General features: G+C 42.6%; 1 protein-coding gene across 1 annotated transcript in view; it reads right to left on the reverse strand.

Moving 5' to 3' along the window:
• The window catches only part of LOC126336758 (long-chain-fatty-acid--CoA ligase 1), a 603,077-nt gene that overhangs the window by 451,518 nt on the left and 137,527 nt on the right, over positions 1-14,032 (reverse strand). Inside the window, exon 2 of the mRNA XM_050000762.1 lies at positions 9,374-9,446. The gene's annotated coding sequence lies outside the window, so the exon portion shown is untranslated. The remainder of the gene's footprint in view (positions 1-9,373; positions 9,447-14,032) is intronic.

Here is a 14,032-nt window from a genome sequence, read left to right on the forward strand (position 1 = left end):
ATTGTGGAGGTAAACAGTCATCAAAACGCAAACACACACACACACACACACACACACACACACAGAGAGAGAGAGAGAGAGAGAGAGAGAGAGAGAGAGAGTGAGTCTGAACAATACGCGTCATTGGGCATGTGACAATTCATCCAGTTACACCGTGTTCCGTATTACATACATCAGAAAAACACACTACCATACCGCCATTTTTGTTAGTACTTCGACCTAAGTAATTATGTTCTTTTACATATTTTACAGAACATTATCAGCTTTCTATATATTGAAGAAGTGGAAAACCTGTATGGTACGATTTTTACTTAAACCGTTAATTTAAATCTCTGAGTCCAACCATTCAGATAAATTTTAGGAGTGCTAAATAGTGCACACTCATAGTTTGTGTTATATTTGGGCATTTCCAATTTTCTGTTTAACAAAAAGTCAAAGGCCGCGTATATCATAAACTTCATTAAGGCTTTTTCATATATACTTCATTGGTTACAGATGTCCTGTGTCTTTCATTATGTTAAATCGTCATTTTGATCGCAAGAGTTATATAAATATAAGTCGGAGAACGGAAACGATAAAACAAAGTAAAAATAATTGAAATTAGAGCTCCTATGCTGTTACAAGTTTAGAGTTTGGCTCCAGCTGCCATAGACAGTGGGCACGTCACGTGTGTGTGTGTGTGTGTGTGTGTGTGTGTGTGTGTGTGTGTGTGTGCGCGTTGCTCATCTTTGACAAAGACCTACTTGGCCGAAAGCTAACTTTCCGACAGTCTTTTTGTTGTGTCTTTCTGCGACTCAGCGCTCCGCAATATGGTGAGTAGCAACTACCCTTTTCATTATACGTTACATCCAATCCTGGATTTTCCTTTGTTCAGGTTTAGAGTTTCGTTATATTTGCACCCTTTTAGTGAAAACAATACTGCCTTGTGTAAAAAATTCTTTTTTAGTCTGAGGAAAGAAGTTGTGCTGTTAAATATAGTAGTTTTTTGTTAAGAGGTAGAACGTTCGGTGTCCTTCTAAATCAATTGTCCCGTTTCTTTTTGTTGCAGGATACGGTGTCTCATCAGCAGCAGGTTTTGTGTATGCTGCTGTGGCTCTATTTTAGACTGCAACTCCTTGTTTAATCAAATCCCATATCTGTCTCGAATTTATACACGCAAATGTGTGTTCATCGGTGTCTCCTAGGCCACATGTGATGCACATGAGTGAAACTGCTAGGTGGATTTCATGGACCTAAGAATTTGTTGGAATTTTCCTATTCACTGCGAAGTACCATGTGTCGTCAAGTAAGATGACAGATGTGAGCTATTTATATTTTCCCAAATGGCTGGCCAGTACTTATGTCCACATTTCCGCTCTACCACGTTCCTTGTCTTAAGTTCTAAAAGGTCTTTATAGATTTCACTGACTTTCATAATCAGTTTTTAGGTACTCTCATGTACTATATTCCAATAACAAGCTTTTAAAATGGCAACGCTCATATGGGATGTGTCCCACATTCATCGGTGGAATGTACAGTAAGTGTGAGGTGAGGTTGTCTGGGGCTGATCAGCACTGTTTAAAGTGGTGCGAATGTAATGAGCTTGCGCCTTGCTGAACACATCTCTTCAATTCAATCCTCTGTGTCGCGTTGGTAGTGTGAGGATATCATAATCTTACTTTCAGAATGTGACAACTACTAACAAAACGCACGAGGGCCACTAGGATACCTTTTGCTCTGTTGCAAGGCATAGGGAGAATATGAGCAACATAATTTATCTTTGACAGTATGAAGATGTTTACCGGATTGACTTTTTTGCAATTAATCTAACTGCATATTATACCATTGAACACACCCTCTTATGCGGTGCAGGAAACATTTGTGATTGACAGCGATGGTGTGCTGTAATCTAGTTTTGAACTCTTTTCCTGGATAATTCATATTAAGGATTTCTGGAAGTTGGTCGTGGTGTACAAAGTCCGATGTTCATAAGCGCAGACTTCTTACGCTTTAGCTTAGTCATTGATGCAGCTTCACATCGTTGTGTCTTCAGCAATGTGGTTTGAACATCACTGGTACTTCTTACTAAGAAACCGTCAATATCTGCGTATTCTCAACTTTCAATGTTTTGTCCATTTATTTGTTGAGAGTAACGTCATTGATACTGGGCTCTCTTTCTTTACAGAGCTGTTGATTTGGATGGCTGTAAGCTGACAACTTGTCACAATTTGTGAAGCGATAACCCATAACAAATTCTGTATTATTTCGTTAAAGAGATAAAGGAAGCCCATCTCCTGCAGTCTGTGGAACAGATTAGATGAATGACCCTGTCGATGCTTTATCAGTGTTCATAGTGACTATGGCGGGTGCAAACTTTTTCTATAGCTAAGAAGTCTCTGTAGTTTGCTAAGGTCTGAATACGGTATCGTCCAAAGAGCGCGGTGCTACACCGAAGTCGGCAACACTCATCGATACCACACACGTTAGTGATGTCTTGCTGCAAGCCGCAACGATGAATGAGAGAGGCTGAAGAAGACTCGCCTTCTCTCTCAGCACAGAAACGGCCTAGAACGGAAGTCAATATAGAGCCGAGCACGGATGCGCTGAGCCCCACTTCGTGACATCAGCTGAAGCATTTAGCATCATCAAACAGGGCAAAAGAGTTATTCGAGTCTCATATGGAAATGCACCTCCATAAATGTTGAACATTGTGCGTCAAGAGAGCAGTTTATTAATTAGTGCATCAATTGAGACTTTAATAGTCAGTGAGAGTTTCAAACTTTCAAGCAACCCTGTGGCAAATGATTGTATCAAGTTAAGCAAATCTTTTTATCACTCATGTAAGAAAGTGAACTAATACTTCATATCTCTGTTGGTCCATCATGGCTAGGGGACATCGGCTGATTAAGTAATTGTCAATGTCAATAAAATTTACCAACAGCCATGTACTTTAGGAAATTATTTTATTTTATTCTGACGGCTACCAGTTTCGGCATTTTATTATGCCATCTTCAGGCCCCATACGCGTCTATCCAAATTAACGAACTTGTCGTACAGCGCCACAGATCACTGTACATCGTGAATCCAGTCGTTATACAATTGTATAAAGATAGCAACTGCTGCTAATACGTCTTCGAATGAAGCAATTGTATAACGAATGAATTTACGATATCCAGTGATTTATGGCGCTATACGTTAAGTTCGTTTATTTGGATAGACGCGTAGGGGGCCTGAAGATGGCATAGTAAAATTCCGAAACTGGTAGCCATCACAATAAAATAATATCGTAAAGTACACGGCTGTTGGCGAATGTTATTGACATTGACAATAATACTTCATATGTTGTAGTTCCGATTAGCCGTCTCCCACAGTAATAAAGAAACCCACAGTTGTGGCCGGACGACTGGAGTTTTGTCTGGTCATAACACTGAAGAATTGATCTATCGTAATCAACACTAGTTTGATGAGGTCCTATGACGACATTCATCACTTTTTTCATTCTTCGTGTTAGAAAGGTAGTCATTAGTAACTAAGTCGATCGGTCACAACTTTTAAACTGAAAAACTGCCTGGCCTTTCGGGGCAAACTAGACTAACCCTTCTCTGAATCCTTGGGAATTGTTGTAATAGGATTAATTAATTCGTTGTAAATTAGTATTAGTTTATCTTTCATTTCATGCCAGAATGTTTGGCGTATTTGTACCAGGGTTCCGTCAAGCTCGGGAGATTTATTTTTCGGAGTAAGGAAGACGATAGTTTTCAGGTTCATTGATTTCTTCTGTGAGACGTTCTGCGTCCACTGGGGTGAGTCCTCTTATCAGGTTGGTTCTCATTTAGACCAGTGCATTCTCATCAATTCCTTTGTTAGTATCCAGGTCAGCGTAATGTTTTTGAATTGTGTTTCTGATATCTAGTGCCGTTTCATCAGGTAACTTTTACTTCAGTCAATATTTTTCTTGTGTCCTCTTCGTTTCACGTGTGAAGTGGAATACAGACGCTTCTTAATGATGTGCTGAGTTCATAACTCTTACTCTAAATTTGATACCTTCTTGTTGTTCCTTTTGTAAAAGCCGAATTTTGGCATGGATTTCCTTAATTTTAGTGTAATTTTCTACAACAGTGACGTATAGTTTATAACGTTGGAAATAAATTTCATTGTTCTGTACCACGAATTTCTACTATGTGAGTTGCTTATCAAAAGGCTCGGGATTTTTGCTTTTCACATTTCAGCTACCAGGTAAACACTGAGTAATAAGATTACATCTAGTTTCGCAGTCCGCCCACGTCTTAATAAAAATTTCTCGGCCCTCTAGATCATACAGGTGCGCAATCTTGAACTTCCATAGATCTCTGCTTCTGTAGATTTCTTGTGTCTTCATATTTACGGTGCAAATATGCACAGCGTGGTCAGAGAAACACGTCCGCCAGATTTGGGTTTTAAAACGTGTTGCTTAAGATTAGATATTAGGTTCCATCCAGCCTGCTTGCCGAATGGTTAGTGAGTTGGGTGAAACCGGGTAGTGCGCCACTCATGTGAGTGAATCAATTAAAAGTAATTCTTTACTGATCTGTTCAAGTTCTGTGGACTTAGTAAAATCTGCTGTTTGATCTTTCGGATTAGTTACACAATTAATATCTCCTGTTATGTTTATATCGTCGCAATGGTTTCTAAAAAGAGGAAAAATCTCTTGTCTAAATAAATTCGGCCTAACGGCTCCTGTTGCTTATGCCTGTCATAATTAACCGTAGACTAAGATATGTTTCCTAGTAGCTTTGGTCAGCTAAGGTTTTACCCACATTATCTGTACGTTATGTGTGTTGCATACCTATCGGTCGTTGTAACAACGTCTTTCTCTACGTATGTGGTCAATGTCTTAGAAGATTCCGCTAAAAACCGGAAGCTGTGCACCATTTAGAAACAAAGTGAGGATATATAAGGTGTTACAAAAAGGTACAGCCAAACTTTCAAGAAACATTTCTCACACACAAAGAAAGAAAATATGTTATGTGGACATGTGTCCGGAAAAGCTTACTTTCCATGTTAGAGCTCATTTTATTACTTCTCTTCAAACCACATTAATCATGGAATGGAAACACACAGCAACAGAACGTACCAGCGTGACTTCAAACACTTTTTTACAGGAAATGTTCAAAATGTCCTCCGTTAGCGAGGATACATGCATCCACCCTCCGTCGCATGGAATCCCTGATGCGCTGATGCAGCCCTGGAGAATGGCGTATTGTATCACAGCCGTCCACAATACGAGCACGAAGAGTCTATACATTTGGTATCGGGGTTGCGTAGACAAGAGCTTTCAAATGCCCCCATAAATGAAAGTCAAGAGGGTTGAGATCAGGAGATCGTGGAGGCCACGGAATTGGTCCGCCTCTACCAATCCATCGGTCACCGAATCTGTTGTTGAGAAGCGTACGAACACTTCGACTGAAATGTGCAGGAGCTGCATCGTGCATGAACCACATGTTGTGTCGTACTTGTAAAGTCATATGTTCTTGCAGCACAGGTAGAGTATCCCGTATGAAATCATGATAACGTGCTCCATTGAGCGTAGGTGGAAGAACATGGGGTCCAATCGAGACATCACCAACAATGCCTCCCCAAACGTTCACAGAAAATCTGTGTTGATGACGTGATTGCACAATTGCGTGCGGATTCTCGTCAGCCCACACATGTTGATTGTGAAAAGTTACAATTTGATTACGTTGGAATGAAGCCTCATCCGTAAAGAGAACATTTGCACTGAAATGAGAATTGACACATTGTTGGATGAACCATTCGCAGAAGTGTACCCGTGGAGGTCAATGAGCTGCTGATAGTGCCTGCATACGCTGTACATGGTATGGAAACAACTGGTTCTCCCGTAGCACTCTGCATACATTGACTTGGTCAACGTTACCCTGTACAGCAGCAACTTCTCTGACGCTGGCATTAGGGTTATCGTCAACGGCACGAAGAATTGCTTCGCCCATTGCAGGTGTCCTCGTCGATCTAGGTCTTCCCCAGTCGCGAGTCATAGGCTGGAATGTTCCGTGCTCCCTAAGACGCCGATCAATTGCTTCGAACGTCTTCCTGTCGGGACATCTTCGTTCTGGAAATCTGTCTCGAGACAAACGCCACGGCTATTGTCCCGTGCTAATCCATACACCAAATGGGCATCTGCCAACTCCGCATTTGTAAACAGTGCACTGACTGCAAAACCATGTTCGTGATGATCACTAACCTGTTGATGCTACGTACTGGTGTGCTTGATGCTAGTACTGTAGAGCAATGAGTCGCATGTCAACACAAGCACCGAAGTCAACATTACCTTCCTTCAATTGGGCCAACTGGCGGAAGTACAGTGCATACTGACGAAACTAAAATGAGCTCTAACATGGAAATTAAGCGCTTCCGGACACATGTCCACATAACATCTTTTCTTTATTTGTGTGTGAGGAATGTTTCCTGAAAGTTTGGCCGTACCTTTTTGTAACACCTTGTATAAATGGCCGGGTAATATATGGAACGTTTTTTGTTCTACATAGGTAGCCTCCTGGCTGTACACCACTGTACTTACAGCATAATCGAAATTGTCAATGGTTAATTCAGATTTTATTCATAAATTGTCAATGTGTAATTTGAAACAGAGGGCTGTTGTAGTAAAAATAAGGAAACAATATAGATTTATCGTGTAACGCTAGAAAAGGTAATTACCTCAACACTGAAGTAAAATATAAAAACCACAAAACAACAATAAATCAAATATCCTTCAGTAATTCGTCGTACTTAAATAAAACTTGTTTCTATTACTTATGAACAACTTTCACATTTATCCGTAATAATAGGAAAAACATGCCTTTGATCATGATGGAGAGAGTTCTGTTGAGAGAAAAATAACAGTAATAATTAATGAACTTTTATATGTTCATGCATGTAAACTGTACTTGGATCGAAACTACTTGCTTTGGTCACACAAAAGCGCAGAAGTTACGTCATCAACTGAATTGTATTACTTATAAAATGAAATTTATGTTCTGTACGGATATAAAATACACAATTACTGGCGCTGAATGACGTGCGGTTCTAATTATGTACAAGAAAAACAGACGAACAAAAAGCAAAGAGAAGTCATCGGTTCCCAGTTTATCTCTTAAGCATTCATATATATTCCTTCCCTGCCAATGCTACCAATACTACCGTTAATCCTACCATTTACTGCGTCATTTATCTAGTGCATAAATTTCGTTGTTTAAGATGGCGCGTATATGGTTGTTATCCTTAAAGGTGGTTGAGAGTCACCTGTTATTTTCAAGGCTTTCCATATCTTTCGCAGTAATGCCCTCTTGAGAAAGGACCGCAGTTCCTAGTTCTGTGGGAACTACTGGATTTGTAATAACGTTATGTCCGTGTATTCGTTCTAGATTTATGTCAGTGACCTCTTGGAACAGTTTAGTGTCAATGTCAGCGGCATAATAAAGATCTTGAATATTGTTTAATTTTAACGCATTATAGAGCTTAATTTATGTTTGACGTAGCGATTGTGTGTGTCCGCAAGAGCTCTTCAGTTTTGACAACATTGATTTTCGGAAGTAGTTCTGTCCATCTGCGATCTGTTGAGATTTCTGTCATTCTTAGATAGGGATTTCCTTCTTCTTCTGGAGTCCAGTCGGTTACATGCGAATTCTCATTTAAATTCTTCGAATCCTTTGTCTGTGTCTGTCCCTTCTCTTCGTCGTTGTTGTCTACCTGCTTGTTTGATGTGGAGATCGACATTCTCTCTTGAGTTTGTGTTTTGTTTGATTTCTCTGAGTTTAATTTTTAAGTGATGAGCTTGATTTCCTCTCGCAGGGTCGGTGCTGCCTCGTCCGCTCCTTTGCTATGCAATTCTTTGCTTCTTGTATTTTCTCTTCGGTGTTGAAGGTGAGAGACCACCTTCACTGCATTCATCTACATGTCTCTGTTCAGAAATTTGTTCCTTATCAGTATTTCCTTGTTTGTTGTCACTTCCGTCCACCTGATCTGTTGATGGAGGGCAGTCATTTTCTGTTTCTTGAGGAAAACCGATGTGTGCTGCTGCTTTCATTTGGGCTGCAGTATTGCGTATATTCTACGTTGTTCGTTTGTAATGATAGCGTGGTCACGGCTCGCCATTATGGATAAAGTGGGCAATATTGATATCTCAGGTGCTTGTGCAGGTTCACCTCTATGTAGTAGTGCTACGTGCCTCTGAATCCAGTCTGCACTAACGTGACCAATAGGACTACAACTCTTACAAGTCCTAGACTGACAATCATGGATTACTACACGACGGTATCTACACACAGTAATATATGATCGTGATTGCCTATGAAGTTCCATTTTTATTTGTCTACTTCCTTTCAGCATAGGGCGCTTCCGGAAACTGGACCGTTTCTCTGCTAAGTCATTAATGACTTTTTCATACGGTGACACTCCTGCGTTTATTCAATCTGCGGGGCCTTCAAGTAGCAATCTGAAGATTCATATACTTCGAACCTCAAGACCAGCGTGAGTGATGGAGATTTCACCAAAGTTGCCAACACTGTGGTTGAACTTAATTGAACCTCCAGCGGTTTCAATAGTTTTTTCGTATAGGTTAGGAGTTTTTAGGTTAACGTGTGGTGTCAACGCAGGACACCACACTTGCTAGGTGGTAGCCTTTAAATCAGCCGGGGTCCGTTAGTATACGTCGGACCCGCGTGTCGCCACTATCAGTTATTGCAGACCGAGCGCCGCCATACGGCATGTCTAGTCTAGAGAGACTCCCTAGCACTCGCCCAGTTGTACAGCCGACTTTGCTAGCGATGGTTCACTGTCTACATACGTTCTCATTTGCAGAGACGACAGTTTAGCATAGCCTTCAGCTACGTCATTTGCTACGACCCAGCAAGCCGTCATATTCAGTTACTATTCTGAACAGATAATATTGTGAATCATGTACCGTCAAGAGCGACGTTCATCATTAATGGATTAAACTTAAGTATCAAACTAATTACGTCCGCTTTCTAAATTCTAATTCCTTGTCATGTTCCAGACCTCACATCAGTATTGTTCTTCCCTCCTCACGCCAGCCTGCGTGAGCTAAAACGCGTGCATTTCTGCCTCCACTAGTACCACGGTGTTGGCTCTTCTGCCAGCACAACATAAGGAACACCACATTACTGACATTCGAAAAGTAATTCCCTATAACATGATCCATTAAAAGTTTCACAACCGCTTCTAACCAGGCTTCAAATTCAGAAGTTTTTGGCTTTGCAAACGATCTATCGAAGGTAAACTTTGGGGTGTCTTCTTCCGTTAACAACAGCCGTTACTTAATGTTAAAGAACACGGTAAAGTTACAAACAGAGCCAAGTGACACTGCAAGCTCGCAACTTACCGCACCGACGTAATCAATGCTGCCGCAGTGCGCTGCACAACCAGGTCCACACACCGTCGCTGCCGCAGGCAGACTGCGGAAGAATGTTGAAGATTAGATAGGTACAACGGATAACGTAATGAAGAATTACTGGATCAACTAGGGGAGAAAAAATATTTATGATACGATTTGATGAAAAGAAGGGGTAGGATGGTAGGAAACATGCTGAGGCATCAAGGAATAGTTAACATACAAGGTGTACAACTTCGCTTCCGCCCTTTGCCGATAGGTGGCGACAACGGTATGTAGCGGTCGAGGGAAACAGATCGCAGACGTCAGGCAGTTAGCTTGGACCTCGGTCAACACAACCCTTTTCAAACATTAGTCGATTTGTGTCTGCGTCATAAAGCTGTTTTTGATTGAAAATGTCAGTTTAAGAGCCTAATTCTCGTCATTTGCGGGAGGTGTTACTGTTTTGTTTCAATGTGAAGAAAACAGCGGCTGAGTCTCATCGAATGTTCTCAAGTACGTATGGTAAGAACGCTATTAGTGAAAGAAAATGTCGTGAGTGCTTTCAACGCTTCAAGAAGGTGATTTTAACGTCATAGACCGGCATAGTGGTGGAAGAGAGAATGTTTTCGAATATGCAGAATTGGAGGCATTGCTGACTGAAGACGCGTCAAACTCAAGAAGAATTGGCACGATTAGTGGCAGCGACACAGCAACCCATTTTAAATCAAGGCTATGGGCATGATTCAAAAACAAGGAACTTGGGTCCCGCGTGAGCTGAAACCAAGAGACGTTAAACGGCGTTCATGTGTTTGTGAAAAATTGCTTCAGAGTCGAAAACGGAAGGGATTTTTACATCGCATTGTGACCGGGGACGAAAAATGGGTTCATTACGATAACCCTAAGCGCAAAAAATCATGGGCATATCCCGGCCATGCTTCCACGTCGACGGCCAAACCGAATATTCACGGCTCCAAGATCATGCTCTGCATTTGGTGGGACCAGCTCGGCGTCGTGTACTATGAGGTGTTAAGCCCCAGTGAAACACGTCAACGCTCGACCCCACGTTGCAAAATAGATCAAAACGCACTTGGAAACGTTAAAATGGGAAACCCCTACCCCACCCGCCGTATTCTCCAGACATTCCTCCCTCTGACTATCACCTGTTTATATCAATGTCGCATGGCCTGGCTGACCAACATTTTACGTTGTAATGAAGAAGTCAAAAATTAAATCGATTCATGGATCGCTTCAAAAGGTGAACAATTTCATCGACGCGGAATTCGTACGCAGCCCGAGAGATTGGAGAAAGTACTGGCCAGTGACGGAAAATACTTTTAATGATACATGTGTAAGCAATTTATTTCATTAAAGCTTCAGATGTTGGGGAAAAACGGCGGAAGCAAAGTTGTACACCTCGTAGCATTATCTCAATTGACTGTCAGTGCTTCACAGAACATGGCAACAGTGTTTAACTGGAAGAACACTTTCCTAATATTCTGCAAATTTAATTGATTATGAACTGGCTTTCGGCGTCTTACACCTCCAGCAGATGACAAATGAAAGTCACAAACACATATAAAATGATGTGAAACTTACAAATTACTTTTACAGGAGATACAAAAATGAAGACATTCTGAGTTTTTACCAAGGAAATTATTACATTTTTATGCCACACACAAATAGTTATGCTTAACTAAAAATAAAGTTTTTTATGTGGATATCATTACATTTAACAATAGAGGTAAAATTAATTTAAATTTGCAATGTTACAGACTATTTATGTATCTGAACAGTTCCAAATGTTTTCTTCAGGCAACTGTCAGCAGCATAACTTGCGAATTCCTGCTGTGTGTGCATGATGAAGGCTGCTGATTTGGGAAAATCACTGATGTTCTGTATTATTATTCACGAACTTGACAGCTAATGAGACTGACATGTGACTTGCATCAGCCAATTTTTCGTGTCAGATGCTGGTCGTTGACCGAAACCGGTAGCAAAATCATAAATTGTTCTAATGCAGTAAGCTGACAATGACAATGAGTCTCCTGAACAGTTTCAGCTATTTCATGATCATGCACTTGCGGCACCGCTTTGTTGATGTAGTCATCCGTCTCTCTTCCTCACCACATGTACCATTTGGTTGTAATTGCTGCAGTTCATTCCACCAAGAACACAGAGTAATATGGATGTCTCCCAGGTTTCTTCCTTCCAAGATGTTTATGTAGCTATTATTTCAAATAAAGTGATCTGTTCACTTTGGTTTTTCTGTTTTGTTACATGTGCTTAAATGGCATATCTCTTAAATTTCTTTTATGATTTATTCATTAGGTTTCCTTTCAACCCAGGATATATTTGTGGCTATTGCCCTTAGCCATGTCATTATTTCTTCAAATTTTTTCGTTTCCCCTCAGTCCAGCCTACACAACTATAGCTTAAAATAAGCATTTATGTAGTGTCAATTCTACGTGTAAAGGTTCACTTCTCCCAAGATACGGGATTCCACGTGAATTAATGGGACAGTGCTTGTCAATCCAGTTACGCTTCCAGTGTCATACTATAAACTTGGGCTACTTGTTTTCAAGGTAACGCCACAGTACCCTCTTCCTGAGAAATCGTCAGCACATCTATGATGCACATTCAAGATCACCCAGGAGAATTCGTGTCCTACCAAGCTCCCTAGCCGGTTGTATGAGGTATATTCAAGATCGATACCGGTCACCTGGCCTAGTGTGATATAAAATAAGCGAGAAACCCCATCTTCAAACAGTGACACCACATTAAAATGGCAGGAAACCCCTCCCCTCCCGCCTTTACAAAGAATCTTATTGTTAGCAATAATGCTATAGCATTTTATTTAATCGTATGGCTAGCGCCCCCTGTCGGGCAGGCCGTTCGCCGGGTGCTGGTCTTCCAATGTGATGCGACTTCGGCGACCTGCAGCCGATGAGGATGATAGGATTATGATGAGGACAGCACAACATCCAGTCCCTGGGCGGAGAAAATTCCCCGACCCAGCCGGGAATCGAACCCGGGCCCAGAGGATTGACAATCTGTCACGCTGACCATTCAGCTACCGGGACGGACAATTCTATAGTGAAAAGATTGGAAATAATGACGATGATATAAGAAATTAACTAAAGTTTTGTAAATAACAATTTCCTTCTTGCAATACAATTACACTCCTGGAAATGGAAAAAAGGACACATTGACACCGGTGTGTCAGACCCACCATACTTGCTCCGGACACTGCGAGAGGGCTGTACAAGCAATGATCACACGCACGGCACAGCGGACACACCAGGAACCGCGGTGTTGGCCGTCGAATGGCGCTAGCTGCGCAGCATTTGTGCACCGCCGCCGTCAGTGTCAGCCAGTTTGCCGTGGCATACGGAGCTCCATCGCAGTCTTTAACACTGGTAGCATGCAGCGACAGCGTGGACGTGAACTGTATGTGCAGTTGACGGACTTTGAGCGAGGGCGTATAGAGGGCATGCGGGAGGCCGGGTGGACGTACCGCCGAATTGCTCAACACGTGGGGCGTGAGGTCTCCACAGTACATCGATGTTGTCGCCAGTGGTCGGCGGAAGGTGCACGTGCCCGTCGACCTGGGACCGGACCGCAGCGACGCACGGATGCACGCCAAGACCGTAGGATCCTACGCAGTGCCGTAGGGGACCGCACCGCCACTTCCCAGCAAATTAGGGACACTGTTGCTCCTGGGGTATCGGCGAGGACCATTCACAACCGTCTCCATGAAGCTGGGCTACGGTCCCGCACACCGTTAGGCCGTCTTCCGCTCACGCCCCAACATCGTGCAGCCCGCCTCCAGAGGTGTCGCGACAGGCGTGAATGGAGGGACGAATGGAGACGTGTCGTCTTCAGCGATGAGAGTCGCTTCTGCCTTGGTGCCAATGATGGTCGTATGCGTGTTTGGCGCCGTGCAGGTGAGCGCCACAATCAGGACTGCATACGACCAAGGCACACAGGGCCAACACCCGGCATCATGGTGTGGGGAGCGATCTCCTACACTGGCCGTACACCTCTGGTGATCGTCGAGGGGACACTGAATAGTGCACGGTACATTCAAACCGTCATCGAACCCATCATTCTACCATTCCTAGACCAGCAAGGGAACTTGCTGTTCCAACAGGACAATGCACGTCCGCATGTATCCCATGCCACCCAACGTGCTCTAGAAGGTGTAAGTCAACTACCCTGGCCAGCAATATCTCCGCATCTGTTCCCCATTGAGCATGTTTGGGACTGGATGTAGCTTTGTCTCACGCGGTCTGCACGCCCAGCACGAACGCTTGTCCAACTGAGGCGCCAGGTGGAAATGGCATGGCAAGCCGTTCCACAGGACTACATCCAGCATCTCTACGATCGTCTCCATGGGAGAATAGCAGCCTGCATTGCTGCGAAAGGTGGATATACACTGTACTAGTGCCGACATTGTGCATGCTCTGTTGCCTGTGTCTATGTGCCTGTGGTTCTGTCAGTGTGTTCATGTGATGTATCTGACCCCAGGAATGTGTCAATAAAGTTTCCCCTTCCTGGGACAATGAATTCACGGTGTTCTTATTTCAATTTCCAGGAGTGTAGATAGCAGCATTGTATGATTTTTTTCCGACGACATATACACTGCTCTTTTATAATATTTTTGTTGCT

This window comes from Schistocerca gregaria, chromosome 2 (assembly GCF_023897955.1).
Source record: "Schistocerca gregaria isolate iqSchGreg1 chromosome 2, iqSchGreg1.2, whole genome shotgun sequence".
NCBI classification, from domain to species: Eukaryota; Metazoa; Arthropoda; class Insecta; order Orthoptera; family Acrididae; genus Schistocerca; species Schistocerca gregaria.